The sequence below is a fragment of the Lithobates pipiens genome, unplaced genomic scaffold (genome assembly GCF_037356315.1).
Source record: "Lithobates pipiens isolate NorthernLeopardFrog02 unplaced genomic scaffold, aLitPip1_a1.2 Scaffold_8, whole genome shotgun sequence".
In the NCBI taxonomy this organism is placed as follows: Eukaryota; Metazoa; Chordata; class Amphibia; order Anura; family Ranidae; genus Lithobates; species Lithobates pipiens.
Window position 1 is genome coordinate 608,989,912 of NW_027507903.1, and position 5,461 is coordinate 608,995,372.

The 5,461-nt window shown below is 41.6% G+C and overlaps 1 non-coding gene across 1 annotated transcript; it reads left to right on the forward strand.

Moving 5' to 3' along the window:
• The first annotated feature begins 5,042 nt into the window (after positions 1 to 5,042).
• TRNAS-UGA (transfer RNA serine (anticodon UGA)) lies at positions 5,043 to 5,124 on the forward strand. The gene has a single exon. It is a non-coding gene; the product is annotated as a tRNA-Ser (tRNA).
• The last annotated feature ends 337 nt before the right edge of the window (positions 5,125 to 5,461 follow it).

Consider the following 5,461-nt stretch of genomic DNA (forward strand, 5'->3'; position numbering starts at 1 on the left):
CATATGTACGTGATCACCTGCACACATATGTACATGATCATTTGCGTACATATGTCCCTGATCACACAAACCAATTATTATACACTTAACGGAATTTTTTTTTTACCAAAAACATGTAGCAGAATACATTTTGGCTTAAATTTATGACAAAATTTGATTTTATTGGATTTCTTTTAAAATAGAAAAAAGAAAATATTGCTTTTTTCCAAATTTCCGCTTTTTTTGCGCTTATATCGCAAAAAATTAAAAACGGAGTCGTGAATAAATAACACCAAAATAAAGCTCTATTTGTGCGAACAAAATGATAACAATTTCATTTGGGTACAGTGTAGCATGACCGCGCAATTGTCACTGAAAGCGCTAGAGCGATGAAAGCTGAAAATTGGGCTGGGAAGGAAGGGGGCGAAAGTGCCCTGTATTGTAGTGGTTAACCACTTCAGCTCCGGACCAATAAACACCTTAAGGACCAGAGGTCTTTTTGCAATTTCGCACTGCGCTGCTTTAACTGGTAATTGCGCGGTCATGCAATATTGCACCCAAACGAAATTTGCGTCCTTTTCTTCCCACAAATAGAGCTTTCTTTTGATGGTATTTGATTGCCTCTGCGATTTTTTTTTTGCGCGATATAAATGGAAAAAGAGCGAAAATTTTGAAAAAAAAAGATATTTTCTTCTTTTTGTTATAAGAAAAATCGAATAAACTAAATTTTAGTCATACATTGAGGGTAAAATTTATTCAGCCACATGTCTTTAGTAAAAAAAATGTCAATAAGCGTATATTTTTTGGTTTGCGCAAAAGTTATAGCGTCTACAAACTAGAGTACATTTTCTGGAATTTACACAGCTTTTAATTTATGACTGCCGATCTCATTTCTTGAGGTGCTAAAATGGCAGGGCAGTACAAATCCCCCCCAAATGACCCCATTTTGGAAAGTAGACACCCCAAGGAAATTGCTGATGGGTATGTTGAGCCCATTGAATATTTATTTTTTTTGTCCTAAGGGATTGAATAATGACAAAAAAAAAAAAAAAAAAAAATTTTTTACAAAAAGTTGTCACTAAATGATATATTGCTCACACATGCCATGGTTATATGTGGAATTGCACCCCAAAATATATTCCGCTACTTCTCCCGAGTATGGGGATACCACATGTGTGGGACTTTTTGGGAGTCTAGGCGCGCACGGCACCCCGAAAACCAATCACCACCTTCAGGATTTCTAAGGGTACAAATTTTTGATTTAACTCCTCACTACCTATCACAGTTTCGAAGACCATAAAATGCCAAAATAGCACAAAACCCCCCAAAATGACCCCATTTTGGAAAGTAGACACCCCAAGCTATTTACTGAGAGGCATGTTGAGTCCATGGAATATTTTATATTTTGCCACAAGTTGCGGGAATATTACAAACTTTTTTTTTTTTGCACCAAGTTGTCACTAAATGATATATTGCTCACACATGCTATGGGCATATGTGAAATGACACCCCAAAATACATTATGCTGCTTCTCCTGAGTACGGGGATACCACATGTGTGGGACTTTTTGGGAGTCTAGTCGCGCACGGCACCCCGAAAACCAATCACCACCTTCAGGATTTCTAAGGGTGCAAATTTTTGATTTAACTCCTCACTACCTATCACAGTTTCGAAGGCCATAAAATGCCAAAATAGCACAAAACCCCCCCAAATGACCCCATTTTGAAAAGTAGACACCCCAAGCTATTTACTGAGAGGCATGTTGAGTCCATGGAATATTTTATATTTTGCCAAAAGTTGCGGGAATATTACAAACTTTTTTTTTTTTGCACAAAGTTGTCACTAAATGATATATTGCTCACACATGCTATGGGCAGAAGTCAAATTACACCCCAAAATAAATTCTGCTGCTTCTCCCGAGTACGGGGATACCACATGTGGGGGACTTTTTGGGAGCCTAGCCACGTACGGGACCCCGAAAACCAAGCACTGCCTTCCGGATTTGAATATAAAATGCTACCAAAAAACCTGTTAGCGATGGCAGGGATCAGGCCTGACTCTGCGATCGCTGCAGTTATGTGTTTAGTGTTTTGTAAGTGACAGTGATCGATCGATACTGCACTTGGGACGGCTGGGCAGAGGGGCAAAACGCAGGTGCCAGCAGGTATCTGGGCTGATCCCGCTAACAATGCGTTTTTTTGGAACCCTAAACTGCTGGGGACGCTAGTATAGATCTGATCAGATCAGATATTGATCTTTTCAGATTCTTTATTGGGGGGTGATAGGGGGCTACCCTGGACCTAACACTAACTGTCCTGACAGTTTTTACTGTCACAACTGACACTGAATGCATTGATCAGTAAAGAAATGATCAATGCAATCAGTGTCACTGTGACTGGGGGGGGGAGGGGGGGCGGGGGGGGGGATCGGGGGGCGATCGGGGGGGGGGGGGTTTGTGTGCCTGTGTGTACCTACATGTCAGTGTAGTGTTGGTGCACACTTACTATTAGTCTTCTCCTCGTAGTCCGGTCAAAAAGACCGCCCCGAGGAGAATGACATCACTTCCTCCTTCCTGTGTAAACAATACACAGGGGAGGAAGCTTCTCATTGGCCAGGAGCGATCCAGAGGGGGTGGCCAAAAACCAACGGCCATCCCCTCATCACGGAGCGCTCCTGGAGCGAACCGGACCGCCGTAACCAGCGGGAGGGGGTCCGATCGGACCCCCCACCCGCTGGAAGGCAATCACGTACATCTACGTGATTGTGCCTGCCTGTGCCATTGTGTTGACGTACATTGGCAATACGGCGGTCCTGAAGTGGTTAATCATGCCCCATCGTCAGAAGTCAAATGTTCTGCCAGCTTCTGTTAAACCAGCTGCCATACTAACGGAATGAATGTCGGCAAGGTTCTATTGAACTGGCTGATACTGCCCAATATTCGGTCTATGTGTATGGTCCTTAAGGCTTTGCGACCCCTACGGAAGGTTCTCCACAATGTTGGAAGTCATATGGCTTGGTCTGGTACAACAAGTTGGAGTTGCATGCTCACTGTCCTCTGTGCTGTCCTCTGGGGACTGTGTAGACAGAAGTGTGATTGAGAACCCACATGAAATCTTTCAATGCAACTTTCTGAACTCTTATCTACTCCTGTTCTCCAAGAAGACTCCCAGGCTCCCTCTCCTTCCCAGACTGCAGAACTTTCTCCTTTACAAATCACTTTCCCTGCAGACTGGATATTGTATCTGAACTGACAGTATCTACCATTCCAGCAGTTCTCCTTTAATGTGAAGTCAAATTGTTTTCAATCCCTTTAAATCTGCAGCTTTCAGATTTCTGACTTTCTCAGTGTTTGTGAGTTTTAGTAGAGTCAATGAGTTGAATCTACACCATCTGGAATGTACTGTATATCACTGCAATAATATTTCCTATATTTAAAACATCAACCCCTTTCTCATTGATGTGTACCCTTGTTGTATTGCATTTTTTAATGAAAATATTTGTAGCACTCACCCCCAAAGGAGCTGCCGGTTTTTGTATTTGGGCTTACCGTTACCTCACCTGCTCACTGTGTCGGTCCTATTGGTCCCGTTGTAGAGTGGATTAAAGAATGTTAGCTCCGACACTTAGTCCCTTTTCCAAAGATTTATTTGAAAGAACATGAAGAGGGTTAAGGGGAGTTCAGGTACCTTGTAATTGGGGGTTAGAGGTATTTCCTTGATCCCGAGGACAAACAGCTTCCACAGGCTGGATCTAGCAACCACCGGATAGGCCTCTCTCACTGACCTAGCAGCCGGTGAGATGCTCGAACAAAGTCTCTGCTACAGCATCTCTATTGGATTTAAGTCCGGATTTTGACTGGGCCACTCCAAAATGTTAATATTGGGTTTTTGTGAGCCATTCAGAGGGTATCTTGCTGGTGTGTTTCGAACCATTGTCCATTGTTGTGCATAACCCAAATGCGTTTGAGGTCAGGAACTGATGGCTGGACATTTTTTTTCAGGATTTTCTGGTAGAGCGCAGAATACATTGTTCCATCAATTATGGCAAGTCATCCAGGTCCTGAAGCTGCAAAGACCATCACACTACCACCACAATGTTTGACTGTTGGTATGATTTTCTTTTTATGAAATACTGTGCTAGTACGCCAGATATACCGGGAAGAACACCTCCCAAAAAGTAAAATTCTTGTCTCATCAGTCCACAGAATATTTTTTCAAAAGTCTTGGGGATAATCAAGATGTTTGTTGGTAAATGTGAGATGAGCCTTTGTGTTCTTTTTGGTCAGCAGTGGCTTTGGCCTTGAAAATCCCCCACGGATGCCATTTTTGCCAAGTCTCTTTCTTTGAATCATGACCACCGATCTTACATGAGGTAAGTGAGGCCTGCAGTTCTTTAGATGTGGTTTTGGGTTATTTTATGACCTCCTGGATCAATCGTCATTGTGCCCCACTCCTGGGAAGGTTCATCACTGTTCCAAGTCCTCTCCATTTGTGGATAATGGCTCTCACCATGGTTTCCTGATGTCCCAAAGCCCCAGAAACGGCTTTGTAACCCTTTCTAGACTGATACATGTTAATTACTTTGTTTCTGATCTCTTCTTGCATTTATTTAGATTGCGGTATGATGTGTTGCTTCTTGAGATCTTTTAGTGTGCTTCACTTTGTCAGACAGCTTCTATTTAAGTGATTTCTTGATTCAACAGGTCTGGCAGTAATCAGGGAATGTACTATTATTCCCAAAAAATGTGGTTACTTACAGTTCATTCTTAATTTAGCAAGGGGGGTGCAATTTCTGTGATGATCCAAATCATTTAAGTGTGACAAATGTACAAAAAAAATAAAAAATCAGGAAAAACAAAATACTTTTTCAAAGCACTGTCTGTATTTTTTTTTTTCAGGCTGAGTTTATTTGACTATTGATCCTACAGAAAGAAGGTTATTTTAAGCAAGATAATGATTTGAATATTGTCTGATCAAACATGGATCAAACATGGATCAAACATGGATCAAAACATGGATCAAAACATGGATCAAAACATGGATCAAAACATGGATCAAAACAGAGCTGTGATGGCCGAGTGGTTAAGGCGTTGGACTTGAAATCCAATGGGGTCTCCCCGCGCAGGTTCAAATCCTGCTCACAGCGATCATCTTTATGCACAGTTCTATTACACATATAGTGTACAGCTTTGAGATATTTATTAATATAATACTCAAATTTATATAAACTGTAATACTTTTAACCTTTTTGTTACAAGAATACACTCTGAGAACATTTACAAGAGACCAAGACCTGGACACGTCAGGCAGCCCCACCCCAGCTCAAGGGTTGTTGATAGAAAAATAATGCACTGCATTTAAATGCAAAGGGAAAATTTGCATCTAGCACAAAGAAAGTTCCTTGTCAATGCTTAGAGCACTGGCGTATGTAGCTGTTTGCTAATTGTTGAGTAGCCTTTGGACCACAGCAATCTGTATCAGGA